We start from the raw sequence: 12,632 nt of genomic DNA on the forward strand, positions 1-12,632 counted from the left end.
TACTTGGATGGGAGACCGCCTGGGAATACCAGGTGCTGTAAGCTTTTTTGTTTCTTTGTGAGGAAAGGGCAGCTTTGAGTCTTTGGGGACCAGCATGAGCGAGCTTCCCTCACACACCTTTTCTTGAAGCGCCCTCCACAGCTTTCGAATGGAATGTCATGCTGTGTGTAATTTGAAGTAGACAGATGGAGGATGCAGTACTTTTCTCTAGATGACATCAACATTCTTTTCTTTGTATTGACAGGACAACTATTTGGTGTGTAAAAAGACCGTGAGGCTGTTGCACATCACATTTTTTTTGAGGTTGTAAAGTGAGTGAAATGGATATAGAGCCCATGTGTGTGAGAATCAAGGGCTTACGGCCATACCACTCTGAACACGCCCGATCTCGTCTGATCTCGGAAGCTTAGCAGGGTCAGGACTGGTTAGTACTTGGATGGGAGACCGCCTGGGAATACCAGGTGCTGTAAGCTTTTTTGTTTCATTGTGAGGAAAGGGCCGCTTTGAGTCTTTGGGGACCAGCATGAGCGAGCTTCCCTCACACACCTTTTCTTGAAGCGCCCTCCGCAGCTTTGGAATGGAATGTCATGCAGTGGTTAATTTGGAGTAGACAGATGGCAGATGCAGTACTTTTCTCTAGATGACATCAACATTCTTTTCTTTGTATTGACAGGACACCTATTTGGCGTGTGAAAAGACCGTGAGGCTTTTGCACGTCACTTTTTTTCTGAGGTTGTGAAGTGAGTGAAATGGATATATAGCCCATGTGTGTAAGGGTCAAGGGCTTACGGCCATACCACTCTGAACACGCCCGATCTTGTCTGATCTCGGAAGCTAAGCAGGCTCAGGCCTGGTTAGTACTTGGATGGGAGACCGCTTGGGAATACCAGGTGCTGTAAGCTTTTTTGGTTTGGCAGATGCAGTACTTTTCTCTCGATGACATCAACATTCTTTTCGTTGTATTGACAGGACACCTATTTGGCTTGCTGATGGAGAATTGTTGGGTGTAGATTCATTGAAGGAGTTTGATACTGGACCTGCTCTACCTGTAAAGTGTCATGAGATAAGTTTTGTTTTGATTTGGTGCAATATAAATAAAATTAACTTGACAAGTGTTGTTTGTGGTCTTTTGTTAATTGCATGCCACATGAAATTATTATTAGTTACTTTTATCTCACATTTGACCTGCAGCTACAGTCTCGCAGTGGCAAGACAAGAACACTTCTACTTCTGATGATACCAGTTTGTTCAACACTGAACTTCATCCAGTACCATGTTGTCAAACACTGGAACACCAGCACAGCACCTGAACAGGGACTTGAACCCTGGTCCCTCAGATTAAAAGTCTGATGCTCTACGGTCTGAGCTACTCAGGCTCTTTCTATAGCATTTGGACAGGAAAAGAAATGCCTGTGAAGGTCAAACTGCTGCTTTCTTGACTTGTTCAATACTCCATGTTAAAGTCCACCATGCTTTTGATTGGCTCTGATTCTCTGTGGCAAAATCCAACAAGAGGCTCCAAAAATGTCTTGAATGTTATTAGAATGCACAGGACAAGATGGTAGTTTCCTTCATGTCTGCAGTTCCTCCACTGGAAAGTAAAGTCAATGCTGTTCCTCTGCTGAAACCTGGGATCGGACCAGGGACCTTTAGATCTTCAGTCTAACGCTCTCCCAACTGAGCTGTTTCAGCTCTGAGTGAAGGCCCTGCCTCTCTCATTTTATAATCTCTTCCACTCTCACTAGAACTTCGAGAGGATTTGAGCTTCTGAAGTCATGACACATTGAACAGTTCTATAGGACCATTTTTGATGAATGTCTGAATCACACAAGCCTTTTTTGTTTGTCTTCTTCCCAGTTGCCTCAACATTGTGTGAGCCAATAATTCCACATCTGTACCAGACACCTCTTGTTGGTGGGTTTTCTGGATCTTTCTGTTCTAACAGTGTCTTTTATCTTAAATATGCCACTTTCACATGAAAACATCAATAACAGGACAATATCAATACTATTATTGCTGCTGTTGCTTTTGTTGGTTGTGTGTCTGTCTTCCATCCCCCTGTCCCTCTGTCTTTCTCTCTGCTTGTCTTTCACCCTCATCTTGTTCCCATCTTTTTGTCATTCTCTCCCTCCTTTCTCTCTGTCTTTTGTCTTTTCTTCTCTATATTTGTCTTCTGCTGCTCCAGGATCAGCTTCTATCACTCAATGGTCCAGAACCATTCTGAAGCCTGATCATGAATGTGAGCCCAGCTCTTGGAACAGGCCTGCTGCCACCACAACTAAGATCCTGCAGGTCACTAGAAACTCCAATGTCCAGCTGACAAGTGGACTATCCTCTGATCTGTGGTGGTGTTGAGTTTAGCAAACATCTCCAACAAAAAGATGAAGGAGGCCATCAACTCCTCCAAGCTCAACATCTATACTGGCTTTACTGGGAGATCAGGAGGTCAAAGCAGATCTTCACCCTCCACCTTAGATGGTTTCTACTCACAGAGATGAGGGACCAGTTCAAACCAGCTACCTGGAGCTCCCTTAAGCCATTGTCCCCATCAGCTAACATCTGGATCTGGACCTGCACCGGTGCTGACTTGTGTCTTGAGTCCCCAGAGTTTGTTGAACCAGAGAAGCTTCAACTGGTGACGGTTGTCCAACCAAGCGTGAAGGTGAGCCTGCATTGTCTGATCTGGAGCTAACAGGGGAATTAGCAAGTGCTCTGACTGTTCTAGAGTTGCTGCTGAGTTGAATTTGAATTTATTTGTTGAAATGTTCCAGTTTCTATGAGGTCAGGGAAGATTGGTGTGGATCTAAAGGTCCCTGGTTGGATCCCAGGACATTGTTTTGGCTCATTTGAACATTTTCAAACCCTCGTTGCTCAGATTTTACATGAATTTGATCATGACTTTTGGACAAATGTTTTGTTTATTAATTAAATAATCACTTCAGTTTTGAATTTAGTGAGTCACCCAGACAGTCAGTAGGGACACGCACGCACACACACACACACACACACACACACACACACACACACACACACAGCCTGTCTTTGGTAAAAAATGGTCTTTCACGTTCACGTTGGAAGATTTCTCTGACTCCATTGTGAATAAAGAGATTCTTCATCTGACACCTGAGTCTTGATCCACTGATTCCTCTGATCCACCTCTTTCTGCTCCAACAAGGCTGACATGGATCAGGTGGGTCCATGTCATCCAATCAGTAGGTTTCTCTTCTCAATTAATTTTCTTCATCCCAGTTTAGATTGATTCTTCTCAGCCTCATGAAGGAGCATCTGATCAGGTGTTTGACTACTTGTTGGTTGTAATTCCATAGATTTTCATCTCAGATGTTATAGAATTAATAAGAACATCTTAAAGACCTTTGTCCAACACTTGAAACTCACCTGTCTGTCGAGGCCCAACTGGCCTTTTGCTGTGAGGTGGTGGATGCATGTGTATGAAATGAGGCTCGTGTTGCTGTGAGGAGCCACTAGAGGGAGACACCTGTCGTTCCTCCCAGCTGACAATGAGGCTTCACAGCTGCATTTGAAGCTGTCCTTTATGAGTCACAACTGTCTTGAGCTCAGGAGCCAAACTCACCGAAAAAATATGCAAGTGGCTCTGGACAAAAGCGTCTGCTCAATGAAATTGTAGGATTGTAGAATTCTATAAATGTAGAATATAATTGTAGAAATGCTCTCTATCACCACCCCCAACGTCTGTGCCAGGGTCTCTGGCCAGTGGTCAATGGCTCCTATCACCTGCCCAGGATGGATCAAGCTTGCTTGTCTTTGTAATTCTGCACTTATTAGAGACCTGGAAACAAAGGAATGCTGAAAAAGAGAAAATAGGACCTCACACAAATGGGCTTGTGACACAATTTTAAAGAATTGTGTCAATGTGAATCTTTTACAAATGTGTGTGTGAATGTGGTTGTTGTGTCCGAGTGGTGAAGGCGATGGACTAGAAATCCATTGGGGTCTCCCTGCTCAGGTTGGAGTCCTGCCAACAACGTTAAAGTGTTGATGTTCTGGAGGAGACAACATCTGATCTTTTTAGATCCACGAGTCAAGGGTTTTCTTTAAAGGGCTGTAGAAGCTGAGGATGAGGGAGAGACAGAATTTCAAACCATCTTCGTGAGGACATTTTGAAAAATGATGACATTTTGCCACAGTTATTATTGACTTGGAGCACTGCAAAAATATCCCTTCTCCAAAAACCCTCCTCTTCAACTTTGTACCCAAGTTGTCTCCTCATCAGGCACCACAGTGTCCAGGATGTTCAGTCAAAAAGTCATTAATGATTTTAAAAATGTCCATCAAACACAAAATAAGGCTTCAAATAGGTAAAATCACCATCTGTAGACTGGACCAATATGCTGATGTGATCCTTTGATTAGTTTAGGATCAGTCAGAGATCAAAGACTGAAGCAGGAGATCAATGCTCAGAACCCAGAGATCAAAGACAGAATTCAGACATCAGAGACAGAATTCAGACATCAAACACATACGTGATGGAGGCTCCACCCCCCCACCCCCCAGACAGTTTACATGTAAGTCGTAAGTTTTATTTTTAAAGCACCAAATCACAACAAATGTTATCTTCTTTTTATTCTTTTTATTAAAGATTGAAGCTCCATACAAGACAGAGTTTGTAGACAAGAACATCACAGCCTGGGAAGCTTTCACTTCTTTTGATGGGCAGCTTTGATTTCAGGTTCTACCTCTGTAAAATTGAAAGTAAAGTAAATGAAGCACCTGTGAAAGTAAAACTGATGATGTCATGACTTGTTCAGTCCTCCAACATTAAAGTCCAACAAGCTTTTGATTGGCTCTGATTCTCTGTGACAAAATCCAACAAGAGGAAAAAGAAAATCTTGAGGTTATCTCACTTTCTTTTAAAGAAACTCTGCATAGGACAGTGATAGGATGATTGTTTCCTTGGATGAAAAAGTCTGGTACTCTCATCTTCTTAAACATTTACTTGCTCAGTCAGGACAAGAGAATCTGAGCTTGGATGTCATTTTGTAGTAAAAGGTGAATTAAACTTGTAAACATCAGCTGGTGTTCACTCTGATGATGTATCGATGGTCTGTATTCTGCCTTCTGTAGCACGATGCTGCTGGGAAGAAGCCTGATTATGTCAGAGTTGTGTTCAGTGGCTCCTGCTGGGTCCATTTCTGACAAATAGGCTCCAAAGAGTTCAGGTGTTTAAAAGCGGTGTTTTGCTGTCAGCAGACGATGTGTTTGAGTCAGAATCAGAATCAGAATCAGCATAAAATCCTTGTGTTGGTGTTTAAACCTGGACTACCAGAACCAGGCTAAGAGGTGTTTGTCTGTTAGCTGTGAAGCAAACTGAAACATGAAGGCTTTGAGGGTTTGTTCTCAACACAAAGAAAGATTCAATGCTCAGACAACTGCCAACTCTGTAAAAAAAAAAAAATTTTTTTTTACAAATCTCAGTTTATTTCTTCATGAAGATCTTAATGAGGCAATCAGCACCAGAGCACTAAAGTTAAAATTAGTAACACCGTCACTAACGATGGATTTATTTGACCCGATGTAGTTTTCCTGATCAAATATAGTTTTCATCAAAATATATAATTTTTTTATAACTAATTATTTCCTAATATGCAACGTCACATAAATTAATATACAAATATATACATGACATAAATTATATATAGACACAGATAAACATCAATAACCAGTGAGAGAAGTCATGTGGTTCTCCGACCTCTCTAAGCTGCATCGCAGTGCTGGAGGAGTGCTGACATCATCATTTATGGTTCCTTGCTGGATGAAGGCCTAAACTATGGAGTGAAATCTACTGCCTTGAACTCACTCTTCATTTCTGCTCAGGCTTTTCCTGCCAGCAAGGCAGTGGCAAGAAAAGCAGTCAGCTGATGTCCACAGCTCAACATGAGAAGGACACATTTCTTTTGAAGAAAAAAACATTTCAAGGAGTTTTTCCTGCCAATACAGGACAACACCCACTCACAAACCAGTGCTGGACAAGTTCCTTCAAAGCTGTAATGCCTTATTTCTTTCTTGTTACTGTCATTTTAAAATAATTGGTTCCATTACGATTGTGTCTGCCAGCGCTTGGTGACTGTACAGGAGGTCTGGGGACCGCAGGGCCACAACAAGCCCATTTCCTCAACTCTCCATTTAGTACAGAGGCCCCCAAGTGTGGACCAGTGAGGATAAATGTGATCGTGGAGAAGTCCTTTTGTTCTTCAACTGGTCCAACTTGATGGTGAGTCTCCCTTTATCAAGGATTACTGAATGCTTGTGTTATTTATGGCATTGTTAACACTTTATAAACCCTTCATTCAGAGCTGTAAAGAACCTTTAACCTGATATCCCAGACATCAAAGTGGGCCACTAACTGGTGAGATGAAGCTATGCTATGCTGCAACATTCTGAAGAGGTAAAGTAGCAGGTTCTGAGAGTGATGGCTAACCTGGATGTGTTCATCTCCTACTTTAATATCAGCGTCCCAACTTGGAGCTCTGACCACCTCCAGCTTTTTGTTCCTGTTTCTGCTTCAGTCAACAGGGAACTCAAACCTGCAATAGAATCATCAACAACAATGGAATAGAAAACAGAGGAAGACAAAATATCATAAACTTACAAAGCTGAGAAATGTTCATGAAGAATAAATGCACACATTATGATTGAGGCCAGAAAGTAAAACTCCACACCAAATGTATTTTGACATGTAGGGATAATGAACTTGAATGTGTTGAAATAGCAGATAAATGAATCCACTATCACACAACAAGATGATGACCCACTACCACAAGATGGCGTCACAGATCCTGATGATCTGAGCAGGAAACACAGAGCAAAACATGACTAAAAAGCTCCTGTTGTTCCCTCCATGAAAAACTGTGGCACTGATGAGAAGAAGGATCCCAGCGTCCTCTGAGGATCCATCGCCTCACCATTCGGTAGAAGGATGATCGGGTCGGCACCAGGAGAAACCCTTGTGTCTCTGATGCAGGGAAGATGGAGCACTGAAGAGGACACATTGTGGCGTCCTGAAGAGGACATTTGGTGGAGCCTGAGACAGCAAACATCATGCCGCCCTTCATCAGAAGAACCATAGCACTTCAGTCACGTGACTGAAGTCATCCATTCATGTCAGTGATGTCACTTGGCAGGACTGTCATTGCCGTCACATTCTAGAAAAGAATCCAGACTCCACATGTGGCTCCCATGATAACTGATGGACCTCTGGTTGGAGGCTGGACGATGATGCTTGGACTTGAAGGAAAACTCCTTCTCCAAATTCCATTGTGTTCAAATTTAAAGTCCCACAATAAAAAGTAGCTGAATCTGACAGGTGAAGGTTTGGAACTCCAAGATGGTTGATGTTTTCTTGACTTGATGCTCTGACTGTCAGGGTAGATGACAGCTTCTTTCTGCTGCTGCATCTGAGTGGCTATGATGTGAGGTTTTACCTCCCAAGGTTGTCTGGTTCCAGGGGAAATTTTAAAATTTCAGTCCCCAATCTTGGCTGTTCTGAAACTCTTCTCCTGAATCACTCCTGAGCTGCAGAAAGAAAAAATACCAGTGCCCAACCAGATCAACTTCATGGCTGCTAACAGCCTCAGACACTTGATTTCCATCAATCTGGAGCCAAGAAGGCCCTCACCTGTGGTTCTCCTCCAGGAGGGTCCAGGTTCTGCCATTGTGGCTCCTTGTGCCACTGCCAGAGAGCCTCAGCTGCACACTGCAACATTTCAACAGGAGATTTACATTCCTTCAAATGTCCTGACATCTTATTCCAATGGTTCTGTTCCATATTTATATTTTAAAATCAATCACACAATGAAAGCTGCCACAGCTGGTTTAAGTGAGAGAACAGGCTAGGCAAGGCAAGGCAATTTTATTTGTAGAGCCCATTTTCACAAACAGTTTGTCTCAAAGGGCTTCACATGGCATCATAACAACATCCTCTGCCCTTAGACCCTCACATCGACTGAGGAAAAACTCCATAGAAAACCCTTTTAACAGGGAAAAATCTGAGAAACCTCAGGGTGAGCATCAGAGGAGGGATCCCTCACCCAGGACGGACAGACGTGCAGTAGATGTTGCTACAGACAAGAAAACAGTTTACAATACAAAATGTGGGAAACATGGAAATGTTAATAACAGCTGAAGAAGGAAGCTTCTGGTAGGGGAGGCAGGGAGAGCAAGCCAGCTTGATGGGGGACTGGATGGCAGACTGGTTCATGGAAGGGGAGCGCAGGCCGGTGTAACAGTAGGGAATAAGAGGGGGAGGGGGGGGGCAATGCAGGCGGCGGTTGGGGCTCTGGTGGATCTGTGGAAACACAGAGAGACTGCGAGACACCAAGGCCAAACTACAAAGTGCAACAAGTAGTGGTAATGACAGTTCCAAAAATGTGCAGGGAGGAGAGGAGGAGAGAAGAGGAGAGGAGAGGAGAGGAGGGAAGGGCTCCATGTAACCTGATGTGTCCCCCAGCAGTCTAAGCCTATAGCAGCATAGCTATCAATGGTTCAGAGCTACCTGAACCAGTCCTAACTGAAGGCTCTGTCATAGAGGAAGGTCTTAAGCCTGGACTTAAACGTAGTTAAAGTGTCTGCCTCTCTGACCCATGGAGAGAGCTGGTTCCACAGTAGAGGAGCCCGGTAACTAAAGGCTCTACCTCTCAGTCTGTTTTTATTGATACTGGGAATCACTAAAAGACCTGCATTCTGGGAGCGGAGTGCTCTGGTCGGACAGTAGGGACTAATGAGCTCTTTCAAATAGGATGGAGCTTTATCATTGAGAGCCTTATAAGTCAGCAGAAGGACTTTGAAGTCGATTCTAGATCCTACAGGAAGCCAGTGGAGAGAAGCTAAAGTGGGAGAGATGTGTTCTCTCTTCTTAACTCCCATCAAAACCCTCGCTGCAGCGTTCTGGACCAGCTGGAGACTCTTTAGAGAGTATTTAGGACATCCTGACAAGAGAGAGTTGCAGTAGTCCAGCCGAGAAGTGATAAATGAGATTTGAAACCAGTAAAATATGCTTTTCTGTGTGCAAACTAGTGAGGGGCATGGAAGGATATTTTACCACCAATACAGAACCCAAACTTTAGTCATGTGATGAGATGGCGACTGAGAAGAGTGATTATGAAGTTAATGGACAAAATGTGAATTGAAAGAAAATACATAAAAAAATACTAAATAAACAAATAAATAAAAGAAGGAGCACAAATGACATTTTTCTGCACAAATTTACTGGTATTAGACTGCATTTTTGGTTCATGAGTAGATGAAAGAGTATCACATATATATTATATACATGTGATACATGTACATGGCTTTGGACAAAAGCTTAAAGAAATTGTAGAATTATTTAAATGTACCAAGTGGACTGTTTCAGGTTTCTTGAAGATGCTTCAGCTCTCATCCAAGAGGCGTCTTCAGTTTTCTTCACTGATGGGAGGATTTATAGCTCTGTGGGGGCGGGACCTTCTACAGAGGTGATTGACATATGTGAGCTCTGGGTGTCAGAGTTGTTTTAGTCAGGTTGTGAAAGGGAAGTTGACACAACTGGTATCTGTGTCAGTTGAAAGCCTCACAGTAATTCCATAATGTTGGAGTAGAAACCAGAATCGCTCACGACGAGGATGGGATTCGAACCCATGCGTGCAGAGCACAATGGATTAGCAGTCCATCGCCTTAACCACTCGGCCACCTCGTCTGCTGACAGCAACCCTGAGCTTTTAAACACCTGAACTCTTTGGAGCCTATTTGTCAGAAATGCCACTGAACACAACTCTGACATAATCAGGCTTCTTCCCAGCAGCATCGTGCTGCAGAAGGCAGAATACAGACCATCGACACATCATCAGAGTGAACACCAGCTGATGTTTACAAGTTTAATTCACCTTTTACTACAAAATGACATCCAAGCTCAGATTCTCTTGTCCTGATTGAACAAGTAAATGTTTAAGAAGATGAGAGTACCAGACTTTTTCATCCAAGGAAACAAGCATCCTATCACTGTCCTATGCAGAGTTTCTTTAAAAGAAAGTGAGACAACCTCAAGATTTTCTGTTTCCTCTTGTTGGATTTTGCCACAGAGAATCAGAGACAATCAAAAGCTTGTTGGACTTTAATGTTGGAGGACTGAACAAGTCATGACATCATCAGTTTTACCTTCACAGGTGCTTCATTTACTTTACTTTCAATTTTACAGAGGTAGAACCTGAAATCAAAGCTGCCCATCAAAAGAAGTGAAAGCTTCCCAGGCTGTGATGTTCTTGTCTACAAACTCTGTCTTGTATGGAGCTTCAATCTTTAATAAAAAGAATAAAAAGAAGATAACATTTGTTGTGATTTGGTGCTTTAAAAATAAAACTTACGACTTACATGTAAACTGTCTGGGGGGGTGGAGCCTAGGTATGTGTTTGATGTCTGAATTCTGTCTCTGATGTCTGAATTCTGTCTTTGATCTCTGGGTTCTGAGCATTGATCTCCTGCTTCAGTCTTTGATCTCTGACTGATCCTAAACTAATCAAAGGATCACATCAGCATATTGGTCCAGTCTACAGATGGTGATTTTACCTATTTGAAGCCTTATTTTGTGTTTGATGGACATTTTTAAAATCATTAATGACTTTTTGACTGAACATCCTGGACACTGTGGTGCCTGATGAGGAGACAACTTGGGTACAAAGTTGAAGAGGAGGGTTTTTGGAGAGGGGATATTTTTGCAGTGTTCCAAGTCAATAATAACTGTGGCAAAATGTCATCATTTTTCAAAATGTCCTCACGAAGATGGTTTGTAATTCTGTCTCTCCCTCATCCTCAGCTTCTACAGCCCTTTAAAGAAAACCTTTGACTCGTGGATCTAACAAAGATCAGATGTTGTCTCCTCCAGAACATCAACACTTTAACGTTGTTGGCAGGACTCCAACCTGAGCAGGGAGACCCCAATGGATTTCTAGTCCATCGCCTTCACCACTCGGCCACAACAACCACATTCACACACACATTTGTAAAAGATTCACATTGACACAACTCTTTAAAATTATGTCACAAGCCCATTTGTTTGAGGTCCTATTTTCTCTTTTTCAGCATTCCTTTGTTTCCAGGTCTCTAATAAGTGCAGAATTACAAAGACAAAGCTGGATCCATCCTGGGCAGGTGATAGGAGCCCATTGACCACTGGCCAGAGACCCTGGCACAGACGTTGGGGATGGTGATAGAGAGCATTTCTACAATTATATTCTACATTTATAGAATTCTACAATCCTACAATTTCATTGAGCAGACGCTTTTGTCCAAAGCCACTTGCATATGTTTTTGGTGAGTTTGGCTCCTGAGCTTGAGACAGTTGTGACTCATAAAGGACAGCTTCAAATGCAGCTGTGAAGCCTCCTTGTCAGCTGGGAGGAACGACAGGTGTCTCCCTCTAGTGGCTCCTCACAGCAACACGAGCCTCATTTCATACACATGCATCCACCACCTCACTACCAAAGGCCAGTTGGGCCTCGACAGACAGGTGAGTTTCAAGTGTTGGACAAAGGTCTTTAAGATGTTCTTCTTAATTCTATAACATCTGAGATTAAAATCTATGGAATTACAACCAACAAGCAGTCAAACACCTGATCAGATGCTCCTTCATTAGGATGAGAAGAATCAATCTAAACTGGGATGTAGAAAATTAATTGAGAAGAGAAACCTACTGATTGGATGACATGGACCCACCTGATCCATGTCAGCCTTGTTGGAGCAGAAAGAGGTGGATCAGAGGAATCAGTGGATCAAGACTCAGGTGTCAGATGAAGAATCTCTTTATTCACAATGGAGTCAGAGAAATCTTCCAACGTGAACTTGACAGACCATTTTATACCAAAGACAGGCTGTGTGTGTGTGTGTGGGGGGGGGGGGGACGGGACAATGGCTTAAGGGAGCTCCAGGTAACTGGTTTGAACTGGTCCCTCATCTCTGTGAGTAGAAACCATCTGAGGTGGAGGGTGAAGATCTGCTTTGACCTCCTGATCTCCCAGTAAAGCCAGTATAGATGTTGAGCTTGGAGGAGTTGATGGCCTCCTTCATCTTCTTGTTGGAGATGTTTGCTAAACTCAGCACCACCACAGATCAGAGGAAAGTCCACTTGTCAGCTGGACACTGGAGTTTCTAGTGACCTGCAGGATCTGAGTTGTGGTGGCAGCAGGCCTGTTCCAAGAGCTGGGCTCACATTCATGATCAGGCTTCATAATGGTTCTGGACCACTGAGTGATAGGAGCTGATCCTGGAGCAGCAGAAGACAAATATAGAGAAGAAAAGACAAAAGACAGAGAGAAAGGAGGGAGAGAGTGACAAAAAGATGGGAACAAGATGAGGGTGAAAGACAAGCAGAGAGAAAGACAGAGGGACAGGGGGATGGAAGACAGACACACAACCAACAACAGCAACAGCAGCAATAATAGTTTTGATATTGTCCTGTTATTGATGTTTTCATGTGAAAGTGGCATATTTAAGATAAAAGACACTGTTAGAACAGAAAGATCCAGAAAACCCACCAACAAGAGGTGTCTGGTACAGATGTGGAATTATTGGCTCACACAATGTTGAGGCAACTGGGAAGAAGACAAACAAAAAAGGCTTGTGTGATT

General features: G+C 43.0%; 3 non-coding genes and 1 pseudogene across 3 annotated transcripts in view; 3 read left to right on the top strand and 1 right to left on the bottom strand.

The window, feature by feature from the left end:
• The window catches only part of LOC147265955 (5S ribosomal RNA), a 119-nt gene extending 75 nt beyond the window's left edge, over nt 1–44 (top strand). The window contains exon 1 of the ribosomal RNA XR_015112959.1: nt 1–44. This exon is cut by the window's left edge and continues 75 nt beyond it. This is a non-coding gene — a ribosomal RNA (5S ribosomal RNA).
• A 310-nt stretch (nt 45–354) lies between these two features.
• Nucleotides 355–473, top strand: LOC147265956 (5S ribosomal RNA; annotated as a pseudogene).
• Nucleotides 474–783: 310 nt separating this feature from the next.
• On the top strand, nt 784–902 carry LOC147265957 (5S ribosomal RNA). Its single transcript, XR_015115281.1, has one exon. It is a non-coding gene; the product is annotated as a 5S ribosomal RNA (ribosomal RNA).
• Nucleotides 903–9,627: 8,725 nt separating this feature from the next.
• trnas-gcu (transfer RNA serine (anticodon GCU)) lies at nt 9,628–9,709 on the bottom strand. The gene has a single exon. It is a non-coding gene; the product is annotated as a tRNA-Ser (tRNA).
• Nucleotides 9,710–12,632: the final 2,923 nt, after the last annotated feature.

The sequence above is a fragment of the Aulostomus chinensis genome, chromosome 4 (assembly GCF_037954235.1).
Source record: "Aulostomus chinensis isolate RoL2024-O1b breed Wild chromosome 4, RoL_Achi_v1.0, whole genome shotgun sequence".
Classification (NCBI taxonomy): Eukaryota; Metazoa; Chordata; class Actinopteri; order Syngnathiformes; family Aulostomidae; genus Aulostomus; species Aulostomus chinensis.